Below are 15368 nucleotides of genomic sequence, written 5' to 3' on the forward strand. Positions count from 1 at the left end.
GCGGCTTCTCTGATCGACTGTTTCGCAACAGTACGGGGGTCGTTTGTGCACCGGCTCACGGCGGTAGATGCGCTGAAACCTTTTACTCATGCGCGGAGCGAGCTTTGTCGACCAATCACAGCGCTCGCTGGCACGTATGCGGCCCCAGGCATCATTAAATGTTAAACTTGCTTTGTCAGTGCACTACCTGTTTCGTAAGTCGATTTTTGACCTTCAAGTTGTTTCCATTCATCTCTAAACCAAAGACTATTAATTCTTCGGGGGGTGGGGGGGGGGGTAACTGGGAACATGGAACTTGCATTAAGAAGCTTTCAGTTCCCATGGGTTTCGCTCTGAAATTTAAAGTTACTGTGCTCTTGACTGACCAGGGGTCCGCCATGGATTTACGACTGGAGAAGGGGTCCACCAGCTGAAAAGGTTGGGAAGCCCTGATCTACACCCACATTTAGGGCGTCCGACACGCGGCCCGCGCGCCGCTCGAGGGTCAAATCGAGTATCAGTGTGGTCCGAGAAGTGAGCATCTCCCTCACGCCACCGGTGAAAGAAAGAAAAAAACATTCCTTAAAATTTCGTTTATGTAAAACAAACAAGTTTGGTAGAAACTACCTTGCACAGCAATACTAAAACGGCCAATTAAAGATTCTTTTCAAGGAAACCAACTATTAAAACTTCAGTATAGGAGCGGCTGCCGATACATGGCTGTCAACATACACCACACAAAAAACAGCAAACAAATTTGATACAAATTAACATACGGCAACACTTAAACAGACAATTAAAGATTATTTTCAAGAAAAACCAACAATTGGTTGGTTCAAATGGCTCTGAGCACTATGAGACTTAACATCTTAGGTCACCAGTCCCCTAGAACTTAGAACTACTTAAACCTAACTAACCTAAGGACATCACACACATCCATGCCCGAGGCAGGGTTCGAACCTGCGACCGTAGCGGTCGCGCGGTTCCAGACTGAAGCGCCTAGAACCGCTCGGCCACCAACGACCGCCAAAACCAACAATTAAAGCTTCAGTAGCGCCACGCTCATTAACATTCCAAGATAACAAGAAACAATGCACAAGGACATTAAAAGAATTACATAATAACTCAAACAAGAATCAATAAGTTAAGTTATATCTCTACTGTGGCCTCTTACGTTCCAACAGACACTGTAATTTGGATACGCACCAAATGCAGATGGCCAGTTAAAATGTACACCAATAACCCGAAGGACTCCTCATCACTGAGTAAGAGAGTGTAGAGATACAAATATGCACACACGTATGACCCACACGTGCGTACCTTTAGGCTGAATGCAAACCACTTCAGTTACAGAGGCAGAGCCATAAGGTCTACAACAAACAGAAATTACAGTCAGTCAAACAATGTTTTCGAGCACCAGATTACAAATTTCAGAATACTAGCTTGGAGCTTACCGAAACCTCCAGCTTGACACAGACAGCCCCAAAATAGGTCTATGGAACGCATAAAGGATCCGGATTCCTGGACAGCTCCCACCTGGAGAGAATTAACAACCTTTAAGTACAGTACATACTGAAGAGTCTTCATACATAATTTCAAATAAATGCCAAGGAGGCCAATAGCTTCAGCACTCCAGGTAGGCTCCGGATAATACTGCCCTGCTTCTCGTAGGTCGTAACAAGTTGTCCAGTACATCTTGGTGTAGTTAGCACACCACAACTGACTGATGCACTTCGTAACCAGGTTGCACGTGACGAGAGCCGTTCATTGCCAGTTAAACTCTCCGACAGCAACGGTGGACATTGCAGAAAAGCGCGGGCCTCAATAGCGCAATGGTCAACGGTTTCAATTCGCCGCGGTCGCCAGGACCCAAGTGCTCAGCCACACCCGTCCAGCTTCGTGTTCACACACCACTCACCACCAAACAACCCCAGAGGGACACATAATCAAGCAAAGATGATCTAAAAGAGCCAGAATCAATGGAACGCATGTGAAAGTGGCGCCACTAGGATCATGCGAGGACCCTCACTTTCAATATGAAACTCCTGCCACACGATGCTATTCTGTCATTGACGCATCCCTTTCCGATACTGACACTGCCACCTCTGCTCCAGGGGAACTCAGAGCATGACATGATAGCGGGACACAACGTGATCGTCGTGTTTCCTAGACTTTTTGCAGAAGAGCTTCTGTGAAGTTTGAAAGGTAGGAGACGAGGTACTGGCAGAATTGAAGGTGTGAGGACGGGTCGTGAATCGTGCTTGGGTAGCTCAGATGGTAGAGCACTTGCCCGCAAAACGCAAAGGTCCCGAGTTCGAGTCTCGGTCTGGCACACAGTTTTAATCTGCCAGGAAGTTTCAAGTCAGCGCACTCTCCGTTGCCAAGTGAAAATCTCATTCTGGAACATTCCCCAGGCTGTAGCTAAGCCATGTCTCCGCAACATCCTTTCTTCCAGGAGTGCTAGTTCTGCAAGGTTCGCAGAAGAGCTTCTGCGAAGTTTGGAAGGTAGGAGACGAGGTACTGGCAGAATTGAAGCTGTGAGGACGGGTCGTGAGTCGTGCTTGGGTAGCTCAGATGGTAGAGCACTTGCCCGCAAAACGCAAAGGTCCCGAGTTCGAGTCTCGGTCTGGCACACAGTTTTAATCTGCCATGAAGTTTCATATCAGCGCACACTCCGCTGCCAAGTGAAAATCTCAGTATGTGCTTGTTTGCATTTTATGCAGGTAGTTGGCACCTAAAGTAGAATAAGCTAATTTTCACTTCACTAAAGCTTATGAAAGTGTAAACTGGTACAAACACAAATACAGTATTTAGCAAGAGTTAGGATTATTTTGTATTCATTAATTCATTACAAACCAGGTCTAGTTACATTTCTGCTCATATAAGCACTCTACGTTAACAGTAACACTACTGTAATGCATCCATAGAAATTAGTCTCTTAAAATAATAAAATTTTTATATTCATGCTTAGATTATAATCTGGGAATGCATAAAAACTTTCAATTTATTTAACCAACACTTATAATGACAAACAAAATCATCTCCATGACAGTAAAACACACAGGATTCTTACAAATGAGGCCATATTAATGAATCAGTTCAAAATATTCAAAAATCCATAATCAAGCACTTGTTTACTAAGCAAAAATCAAATCAAATTTTCATAAATTAGTATACATCACTAACCTTCAAACAAAATGTGAGGCACAGGACACATGGCTGGGTGTCATCTTTCTGTGGCACAAACTTACGTTACAGATTTTCACAGTTGAAAATCTACCTAGAATATGACTCATTGGCGAATTACTTGTTTAGAATCAAACATTTCACATTGACTGATGCATAATAGGCTCATCCAGACATTTCCGTGCCTTATGTTCTTCAGTCATGTGCGTCAATGGCTAACACTGTATATTTTTAATGTCATTGAACCATTTTCATTAGTTCATCATCTATTTTTTTATCTCTTGGAATCCAGTAGAAACCTTCCTTTATCCATCCGACATCCTCTTATCTATGCACATATCATGTGCACCTACATTTCATTTTCATTAGTGTATGTTTCCTGGTTGATTTTTTTTCCCTCTCCAAGCAACTCCCATCTTGCATCTCTCAGTTCATACATCTACATCTACACTCTGCAAACTGCTGTGAGGTGCATGGCAGAGGGTACATCCCATTGTACCAGTGAGTAGGGTTTCATCCTCTTCCATTCATGTAGGGAGCACAGGAAGAATGATTGTTGAATGCCTTGGTGCGTGCAGTAATTATTCTAATCTTATACTCATGATCCCTGTGTGAGTGTTACGTAGGGGTTGTAGTATATCCCTGGTGTAATCATTTAAAGCCAATTCTTGAAACTGTTGTAATAGACTTTCTCAGGATAGTTTATGTCTGTCTTCAAGAGTCTGCCATTTCACTTCCTTCAGGATCTTTGTGACACTCTCCTGTGGATTAAACAAACCTGTGACAATTTGTGCTGCTCTTTTCTGTATATGTTCAATATCTCCTGTTAGTCATTTCCAGTACAGGTCCCACACACTTGAACAATATTCTAGGATGATTTACAAGAGTGATTTGTAAGCAATTTCTTTTGTAGACTGATTGCATTTCCCCAGCATTCTACCAATAAACTGAAGTGTACCTCCTGCTTTACCCATGACTGAACCTATGTGTTCTTGATTGGCTTACTTCAGTTTCTGAATCAATTTCACTTTAAAGTCTGTGACTCACAGCCATAATAATACACAGCCATTGTAAAAATCTTTTCAAATCATTTGGCGAAATAGTATTAGAAATTCTATTGAATCTATCAAAAGCTCTCCAGGACAGTTTTATTCTTTTATTTATTTGCCTACCCATCTAGTTTTTATCCCCAACTGCCCCAAATACAAACTGTGTCAAAGGTTCTATGACTTTATTGTCAGTTTCTACAATTTTCTTTTTGGCGTGTTTATTCTATGTTATTTGAGTCCCATCATAATTGATTTAATGTTCTTTCAGATTTGTACTGTTATGTTCCTAAGTATGCTAACAACCAATTATGACTATATTACTCACAAAGATACTTTGGTATCACATTTACATTTTTCTGTATATGGGGTATATTTAAAAAATGTAAGCTTATATATTATATCATCATTACAATGACCCAAAGTCAAACAATTACTATAAGTGTTCAAACTATAAATGACTTGCCTCCAAACACCTCTGAGCATGATGCCTATATATTCCAAGTGACATCTTCCAGACTAGCTGCAGGGATTGCTTGACAAACAATTTTAATTTCATGTGGCAGTTCTGCTAATGTGTGTGGCTTCCTGATGTACATTATTTTCTTGAGAGTGCCCCACAAGTAAAAATAAAGTGGAGTTAAATGTGCAGGTTACTCAATGGGACCACTTCATCCAAGCTAATGACACACTCAATGCACTGTTATCCGCATAGGCATGCATATCCCTACAAAAGCAGGGTGGAACACCATCTTGTTGGAAGAAAATAGTTTCGTAACCAAACAAAGCACAAATGAATGGTAAAATTAATGAATCCAGCATCTCCAGCTAGCTGCTGCCTGTACCTTTGGGGAAAAAAAGGATCCAGTCAGTCTCCTTGATGATATTCCACACCAGACACTAAGTTCCACAGCATTGATCACTCACTCAACATAAACATGTTGATTTCATGGGGTCCAGTACACACAGTTATTCTTGTTTACTGTGCCACTTACTTTTACATCTAGCTCATCAGACCACACTGCTTTGGAAATAAAATTAGCATCAGATTCAGCCTGCACCAAGAGCCATCACTAAACTCTGTGTCTTCTATCTTGTTTATCCTCCTTCAATGTGGTTAACAGTTGTGGGATGTAACTTTCCATTTTACTCTGTGCAAAACATGACTTACCTGTGCCGTACTCATGCCTGTTTAATGTGGACATTTTTGTGTTGATTTCTGTGGTGAGTGACTGAATGCATCTAACACCTGAGCATAAGACTCTTCACCTATTGTTGTGCGTGCCCAGCCTGGTTTTCCCTTATGCTTATCCATAATTCTTTCACCAGTTTCAAACTTATTGTGAAGACACTTGATGCTTACACTTGTTGGTGGTTCAGTTCCACATTCCTGCCTCCATTGCCATTGCCCTTCACTGATATCCTTGAAGTTACAATACCAATTCTTAATGCTTCTTCGCTGTTCAGATGTCAATTATGTTTGTGTCATGGCCTCACTTTGTACACCAACAGGAGTACATCACAGCACTGCTGCCATCTGTTGCTCAACCACTGTACTAGACACTCAGTCCATACCCACTGTGATTTGGAAGTATATAGGTTGTTTAGTCAGTTTTAAAAGGTGTACATATTTTTTGATCTATCCTCTAATTAGGAGAAATGCAGCTACTTTGAAAAACACTTCTGCTCTCCCTCTAACACTACTCACAGCTGCTATTTTTATCTTCTGTTTCATCTTGTCAAGTTCTTCTTGTGAGATCTGTACTAAGGCACCAATGCAAGTTTGGGTCTCTGTTGTCACAATGAGAAATTGGTCTATCATAGATGAACTTTTTAAAGTTATTAGATGAGTATTAGAATTCGTTAATATTCTGCAATATCATACATTAAAAATTAAAGCTGCAGTTAAAAAGATAATTGTATAGAAAGATAGCTATACCTCTTCAGCAGATGGAATGAGAGCATGGCATATTCTTACATTTATGCCTCACTGTTTTTTCTGTGTAGTTATAATAGCTTGGTACTGTGATAAACCTTTTGCATTTTCTTTATGTTTTCGTCTTCTTTAAAGGCAAAGAGACAAGATGAAGCGGTAGCCCATCATAGAGCCTATGCCTACCGTCATGTATTTTTTGACTTTCAGTTGTTAAAAACGGAGGATTTTTTCTGGTACGAGTAGGAGGAAGGAGGGATTCGCGCTCGGCTAGTGAAAGAGTGAGAAGCACGTCAATATTTTAGCGAGTAATTGTAGACCGCCATTTTGGGGTCGCTATGAATAAGTGAGGAGTGTGGATTTTATATGTGCACCGTTCAGAAAAATACAGTATTGTTTTATTAACAGAAAGGTCGTGTGAGTTGTTATTTCAAATAGTGCAATAATTACAACCACTGAAGCCCACCTGTGTACTTTGGAAAATTATGAAGATCCGATAAGCTTAATAGGAACACGGTCAAGACTTCAAAGGTGAACGCGGCGACCAAACATAGTATTATAAAGAATGGTAAGCACAAATCTACAGCGGAGAAAGAAACTACTCCGCCCTGCAAAATAATATGAACTAATACGGACTTATTTCCAGGCACAGCTCAGCTTATTGTGCTTGTCATTCACGCCGAAAAATTAATCTCATTAATTCAATACATTTTAAGAAGCCACGCATATTATTATCATCTATTTCATTATTTTATTATACTATAGTACGCATATTTGCATTTCATTTTTTTATGTTAGTTCACAATCGTTCCAATCGCTCTGAGCACTATGGGACTTAACTTCTACGGTCATAAGTCCCCTAGAACTATTTAAACCTAACTAACCTAAGGACATCACACACATCCATGCCCGAGGCAGGATTCGAACCTGCAACCGAAGCGGTCGCGCGGTTCCAGACTGCAGCAACTAGAACCGCTCGACCACCCTGGCCGGCTGTTAGTTCACAATGCACCACATTTATGACTATGTTAAGGCTGCTCCTTGACAAAGTAGTAGTCAGCAGGTATATACCCCAAACAGTACATTTGATTTCCTCCGATCTTTCGTAGGCAGGGTAGTATTTGCATGTCTCCATCTTCCTCTGACCTGAGAACTTGCCCATCCACATAGTTTTAGGGGAACATGATATGCTGAAATTTGACATTTTTTGTATTCACTTAAGAGTGACAGGAAACAATCTTGTTCCAAGTAGAGATTGAATGCTGAACCTTTCAGGTTGTTGTCTGTCACTTGGATATGAAACCACGCATCCGACCACTATGTACAAACACCATGTTATACTATGAACATCCAGAAAGATTTTTTGTGATGACAGGACATTATTTTTTTTTCTCTCATTTTATTCTATGTAAGAGGTAGCTCCAGACATGGAGGGCTAGGATTCATCATCATCTTTCCTGTAATGTAAAAATAGTGTGGTCAAATGTAAACATTATGTTGTATTGTTGGCTAGGTCTCGCACAGTTGAGCAATATTCTAGAACTGGTCACACGAGTGATTTGTAAGCAGTCTCCTTTGTTGATTGATTTCAGTTCCCCAGTATTCTACCAATAAACCAAAATCTACCACCTGTTTTACATATGAGCTGAACATTTGCGATCATTCCATTTCATATTTCATATGCCTACAAAGTTGTACACCCAGGTATTTGTGTGAGTTGGTCAGTTTCAGCAGTGGCTAATTGACATTATGGTCATAGGATACTACATTTTTTTCATTTTGGTGAAGTGAAAATATTACATTTCTGAACATTTAGAGCAAGCTGACAATCTCTGCACAACTTTTAAATCTTATCAAGATCTGACTGAATGTTTATGCTGCTTCTTTCTGACTGTACTTCATTATAGATAACTGTGTCATCTGCAAAAAGCCTGATTTTACTATTAATATCGTCTACAAGATCATTAATATACAACATGAACAGCAAGGGCCCCCAACACACTTCCATGGGACACAACTAAAGTTACTTCTACATCTGATGATGACTCTCCATCCAAGACAACATGCTGTGTCCTCCCTACCAAAAAGTCCTCAACCCAGTCACAAATTTCATTTGATACCCTGTATGATCGTACTTTTGATGTCAAGTGTAGGTGCAGTACTGAGTCAAATCCTTTTTGGAAATCAAGAAACACTGCATCTACATGGTTACTTTGATCCAAAGCTTTCAGTATGTCACATGAGAAAAGTATGAGTTTCAAATTATCAATGTTTTCAAAATACATGCTGGGTGGCAGTGAGGAGGTCATTCTGTTCGAGATATCTCATTGTGTTTAAGATCTTAATGTGTTCTAAAATTCTACAACAACTCAATGTCAGGGATATTGGACGCTAGTTTTGTGGATCACTTCACTACCCTTCTTCTAGACGGGTGGGACCTGTGCCTTTTTCCAAGAACTGGGTACAACTTTTTGGTCAAGGGATCTGCTATAGATAATAGTTAGAAGGGGAGCTAACTCAGCCACAAGTTCAGTAAAGAGTATGACAGGGATTCCATCAGGCCCTGGAGCTTTGTTCAATTTTAACTATTTCAACTGTCTCTCAACACCACTGACACTAATACTTATTTCATTCATCTTTTCAGTAGTATGAAGATTAAATTAGGGCAGTTCTCCTAGGTCTCCTATAGTAAAGGAACATTTGAAAATTAATTTAAGCATTTCATCTTTTGCTTTGCTACCATCAATTTCAGTGCCAGTAGCATTTGCTAGGAACTTGTCACTAACTTTGGTGCCACTGATAGCCTTTACATATGACAATAATTTCTTTGGGTTCTTTGAAAGATCACTTGACACTATTCTGCTATAGTAGTGATTGAAGGAAACACACATTGCTCTCTTGACAGCCAAACACATTTCATTCAGCATCTCTCTATCTGTATCCTTACACTTTGTTTTACACTATTATGTAGCGATCTCTGTTTCTTTACAGTGAGTGTATGCCATGGAGGTTACTGTAAGGAAAACACATTAAGTTGCAGACAATCACAATTAAAAGAAAATCATGTAAATCTTTGAGCCACTGCTTTCATCAGTAAAAGAGGGACACATATACACAAGCAAGCACACTTCATGCACACATAACTACCAATTCCAGCATATCAGGCTGGAATGCAACTATCACAAGGGATGCAAGCAGCAATCTGGATGGGACAGGGAAGGAATAATTCAGTAAGTATGGATGGGAAGAGAGATGTCTGGTGGATTGTGCAGGGACTAGAACTCCAATAGGTGCAGTGTTAGGAGGATGTGGGGCAGGGACCTGGAGAAAAAAGGAGCAAAAAAGGAGAGAAGCTGGGATAAATTAGCAGATGCATTGACAGAGGGCAGCAATTAATCAGGGTGGAAGATGAGAATGGTAAGGATATGATAGGCCAGAGGAGATGAAACTGTTGGGTGAAGGGTGTGAGGATAGTATGTTACCATAGGCTGAGGCCAGGATAGTTATGGTAGTAGAGAATGTGTTCTAAGGATAACTCCCATCTGCACAGTTCAGAAAAGGTGGTGGTGGAGGGAAGGATCCAGACAATAAAGCAGCCATCGAAATCAAGTGTGTTATGTTCAGCTGCCACACGATGGTCTACTTTGCTCCTGACCACGGTTTGCCAGTGGCCATTCATCCTGATGAACAGCTGGTTGGTAGTCCTACCAATATAAAAAGCTTTGCAATGGCTGCAGCAGAGCTGGTAAATAAGATGACTGTTTTCACAGGTGGCCCTGTCCCTGAAGGAGTAGAATAAACCTGCAACAGGACTGGAAAAGAAAGTGCTGGGTGAGTGGATTGGACAGGTTTTGCATCTGTGTATTTCACAAATATATGACCCTTATGGCAAGGAGTTTAGGTTCAGAGTGGCAAAGGGATGGACTAGGATGTTGTGGAGGATGGGTGGGTGATGGAGCACCACTTTAGGAGGGATGGGAAGTATCTCGGGTAGGATGTCATCAGGGCATGATGATAGATAATCAAAGGCATGGGGAATGACTGGTCCAGTTGTTCCAGTCCAAGGAATTACTAGTTGATGAAGGGAACAGTCCTTCGTGACTGGTTCTTGGGGGTGGTGGGAGGATTGGGGTGTGAGTGGAAATGGCCCAGCAGATTTGTTTGTGGACTAGGTCTGGAGATTAGTGCCTGTCAGTGAAGGCCTTGGTGAGACAACAAACTGACCAAGGGAGTTTTTGTTACAGCAGATACATCATCCCCCAAGTGGCCAGGCTGTGTGGAAGGGAATTTTTTTGTGAAAGCGATGGCAGCAGTCAAAATGCAGGTACTGTTGGTGGACAGAGGTACAGATGGCGCCATCTAGAGCAGGAGGTCAACACCTAGGAAAGTGGCATGATGGGTTCAGGAGGATCACGTGAATCAGATGGAAGAGAAGGTGTTGAATTTGTGAAAGAATGAAGATAGGGCATCTTCAATCTGAGTCCAGATCATAAAGATATCATCAGTGAACCTGAACCAGACTAGGGGTTTGGTGTTTTGGGAGGCTGGGAAGGTCTCCTCTAGATGGCCCATAAAAATGTTGGTATAGGAGGACGCAATGCAGGTGCCCATGGCTGTGCTGCGGATTTGTTTATATATCTTCCCTTCAAAGGCTAAAGTTATCAAGATGTATGAGGAATGAGGTAGAGGATTTAGTCTGAAGGGAATTGGGAAAGCTAATTCAATAGTGGCAAGACCATGGGCATGAAAGAGGTGGCATCAACAGTGATGAGTAAGGACAAGGAGGTAAAAGAATAGGGATGGTGGAGAGTTTGGGAAGGAAATGTTTGGAAACTTTGGTGCAGGAGGCTAGATTACAGGCAATTGGTTGGAAATATTGGTCAGTGTGGGTCAAAATTCGTTCAGTGGGGGCACAATAACCATCCACAATGGGGTGTCCAGGATTGTTGAGTTTGTGGATTTTGGGGAGCATGTGGATGGTGAGTATGTAGGGTGTCACAGGGGTGTGGAGGGAAATGGATACAGGAGAGGTGTTCTGGGAAGGACCTAAGGATTTAAGCAGGGATTGCAGGCTGTGTTGAACTTCTGGGATGGGATTACTCTTGCAGAGTAGGTGGAGGAGTCAGATAATTGGCAGAGGCCTTCTGCCAAGTAGTCGCTGTGTTTTATGACAACAGTGGTGGAACCTTTTTCTGCAGATAGTATGATAGGTCAGGATTCGTTTTGAGGTTGGGTATGGCTGTTCTTTCTTCTATTGAAAGGCTGGTGTTCTGAAGAAGGGACCTGGGGAAGGATGATGAGATTAACCTGGAGGTAAGGAATTCTTGGCAGGTAACTAGTGTGTGGTTAGGTGGGAGGGTGGGAGGATCATGGTTGGTTGGGAGTATGAACTGGAAGAGGCAGGTTTCAGTGTTGGAGTTAGGGTGGTTTTGGTTGGAGGGATTGACAGCAAAGAAGTGCTTCCATTGCAGGGATTGGGAGAAGGAGAGTAGTTCTTTGACAAATACAGCACGGTTTAATTTGGGTGTAGGATTAAAGGTGAGGCCTTTGTATAGAATAGAAACTTCTGTGGAGCTGAGAGTTTTGGTGGAAAGATTAACAACAGTGTTATGGGAATGTTTTGGCTCTGGATTTGGTGGAGAGCTTGCAGAAAGTTTTGGGGGATATGGAACATAGAAAAGGTCCCGTAGGCAGGATATAGCTGCTGTGAGGGGTGGGTGAGGAGGAACTGAATGGGTAAAACAGGGATTGGATAGTGGTGCCTGAGGCGGCAGTAAGATGTCAGCAGGCTGGATAACTTATGGAGGTGGTATCTGGAATTCTCCTCCAGGTGCTGGAGAGCAAGGGATTCAGTTTCAGAGATGTGATGTTCAGAGTAGGGATTGCAGAGTAATAGTATGTTGCGGAGGGACTAGAGGTGGTTCTGGTATGCCTGTGCCATGGAGATGTGTTTTCCGTTTGGGAGGGAGGGGAATTCCATGATTTAGGAAGCATTTGAGAAATAGGATCTGGGGCTCGGTTTTAGCCAGGGAAAGGGATACATTTCCAAACTGGCGCAGAAAGATGGACAAGGGGTTCATTGTGGCAGGAATGGTGTAAAAGATATGGGAACTTCGCAGAAATTGGCAAGATAGGTATTGAGGGTTCAGAGAGGACATATAACCGATAAGCCGCGTAAAAATGTGTAGAAAATATGGAAAGAAACGCAGAAACACGCACAGATGCGCAAAAATACGCACAGATGCGTAAAAATAGGCACAAATCCGCAAAAATACGTGAAACCCCGTGAAACAAGATGAAAAAACACTCAAATACATTAAAACATAGAGAAACATCGTAGAAAAGGAACGATGAGGTATATGTATATGTGTATGTGTGTGTGTGTGTGTGTGTGTGTGTGTGTGTTGTGATAAGCAAAGAGACAGGGAGGGGAAATGGGTTAGCTAGGATCAAAAGTCTATGTTGCACATTTAATATATTTTGTGTGGGATCTAAAATTTAAAAACCTCTCTCACACCGGCCTGATTTAGATTCCCTGATCAGGATAGTAAAAACATGCGTATATTAAGGGAATTTTCATTGACAAAGCAGGCTTATCACATTCACACAGTTCAATACTGTTCTATCCTGATTAAATTGAGCTTAACTTAAATTCCATAAGGCAGTGAAGCAATTTCGAAGTCTCGGTGCGACGAAAATTGTCAGTCGATCTCCTGGAAACATTTGTAATAATTATTAACGTTCGGTGATCACATGGGGAAGACCGGAGATCTGCTGGTAAGACCGTGTTAGCCTATTTATTTGAAGTAACTGGATATCTTGAGCATACAAAACGGCAGGTTCGCCCAGTGTAAATCAGACGTTCCCCACTGATCCCGTGCAACACAGCGTAGTAAGCAGACACTGTCAATAATAATCAGTTAAATAATACGCGAACACACTTATTTTAGTTTAGTTCATGTATTAAATTCCTTCTCATACAGAATCTCACCGAGATGGCAACTAGCTCAACAATACATACATATACATCCTTCTTTCACGACTAATCGGCAAGAAGTCCCTATTCTTTTCGTAAGAGAAAACATAGATAGCAGAGAAGCTATTCCATGGAGTAAATGGATGCTCCAAGGAATAATTGGGCTTGAAACTACTTTGCATTGATAATCGGTAAGATAAGAAGAGATATTTCGAGATATGTACTGAGTTATATAATTTATAAAATTTCTGAAAATATCGCGGAGAGACCACTGCAAGAGACATTACACACAGGCAGGTGTGGAAAACAAAACTCTACAGTAAGTCCAGATGGTATCAGCAGCTTTCATCAGTAAAAGACACACACACACACACACACACACACACACACACACACACACACCATTCATACACACAAGCAAGTGAACCTCATGCACACATGACCACCAACTCCAGCACCTGAGGCCGGAATGCAGCTATCACTTGGGATGCAAGCAGCAATCTGGACAGGATGAGGAAGGGGAATGGATAGTAGTGTATGGATAAGGAGACAAATAAACGCTGTCTGGTGGAGAGTGCCAACAGGCACAGCATCAGAAGAATCTGGGACAGGGAGGTGGCGAAAAAAGGAGCAAAAAAGGACAGGAGCGGGGAAAGACAAGTAGTTGTGTTGGGAGAGAGTGGCAAATAAACAGGGTGGGATATGAGAATGGGGAGGAGATAGTAGGTCAGAGGGGGTGGAAACTCGTGGGTGAAGGGACAGTATGTTATCATAGGTTGAGGCCAAGATAATTACAGGAACAGTGAATGTGTTGTAAGGATAACTCCCATCTGCACAGTTCAGAGGAGCTGGTGGTGGAGAAAAGGATCCAAATGGCTTGGATAATGAAGAAGCCATTGAAATCGAGTGTGTTATTTTCAGCTGCCATGCTGTGGTCTACTTTGTTCTTGACCACGGTTTGTCAGTGGTTATTCATCCTGGTGAACAGCTGGTTGGTAGACTTAACAATATAAAAAGCTGTGCAAAGGTTGCAGCAGACCTGGTAAATGACATGGCTGTTTTCACAGGTGGTCCTACCCCTAAAGGAGTAGGGTAAACCTGTGACAGGACTGGAACAGGAAATGCTGAGTGGGTGGATTGGGCGTGTTTTGCACCTGTGTCTTTCACAGGTATATGATCCTTGTGGCAAGTAGTTTGGGTTTCGGAGTGACATAGGGATGGACTAGGATGTTGTGGAGGATGGGTGGGTTGGCTGGGTTGAGGAGGACGATGTGAAGCACATGAGAGAGGTGGTGTTAAGGTTGTGAAGGAATGGAGATTGGAAGTCTTGGCCCTGATCCAGATCAGGAAGATATCGTCAATGAACCTCAATCAGGCTAAGGCTTAGTGTTTGGGAGTCTACATAGGTCTTTTTTACATGGCCCATAAAAAGGTTGGTATAGGAGGGTCCAAGCAGCTGCCCATGTCTGTACTGCAGATTTGTTTGTATACCTTCCCTTCAAAGGTGAAGTAGTTGTGGGTTAGGAAAAGTTAATAATGTGTATGAGGAATGAGATAGTGGGTCTGGAGTCTGAAGGACATTGGGAAAGCTAATGTTCAACAACAGTAAGACCATGGGCATGAGACAAATGGATAAAGGTGAGATGTTCTTGAAAGAGTCTGAAGGACACTGGGAAAGCTAGTGTTCAACAGCAGTAAGACCATGGGCATGAGTAAAATGAATTCCGGGGAGATGTTCTGGTAAGGGCCTAAGGCTTTAAGCAGGGGCTGGAGGTTGTGTTGGACTTATGGGATGGGATCACTTTGCCAGAGTTTATAGGTGGGTGAGTCAGATAACTGGTGGAGGCCTTTTACCATGTAGTCAGTGTGATTCATGACAGGGGTGGAACCTTTGACTGCAAGTAGTATGAATAGGTCAGGATTTGGTTTGAGGTTGTGTATCGCTATTCTTTCTTCTACTGAAACGCTAGTATTCTGAGGAAGGGATGTGGGGAAGGATGGCGAGGAATTCCTGGAAGGTGACCAATGGGTGGATAGGTAGTAGGGGGCAGGGGAGGATCGTGGTTGGTTGGTTGCGTGAACTGGAAGAGGCAGGTTTCAATGTGGTTTTGGTTGGAAGGACTGATGGAAAAGAAGTGCTTCCATTGCAGTGAGTGGGAGAAGGAGAGTAGGTCTTTGACAAATCCAGATATGGATGTAAGGCTAAAGGTGAGGCCTTTGGATAGGCCTTAAACTTCTGTGGAGCTGA

The 15368-nt window shown here is 42.2% G+C and overlaps 1 protein-coding gene across 1 annotated transcript in view; it reads left to right on the forward strand.

Annotated features, from left to right (window-relative positions):
- LOC126175785 (uncharacterized) overlaps nucleotides 1-15368 on the forward strand; it is a 635812-nt gene that overhangs the window by 606378 nt on the left and 14066 nt on the right. The window lies entirely within an intron of this gene.

Source organism: Schistocerca cancellata, chromosome 1 (assembly GCF_023864275.1).
Source record: "Schistocerca cancellata isolate TAMUIC-IGC-003103 chromosome 1, iqSchCanc2.1, whole genome shotgun sequence".
Lineage (NCBI taxonomy): Eukaryota > Metazoa > Arthropoda > Insecta > Orthoptera > Acrididae > Schistocerca > Schistocerca cancellata.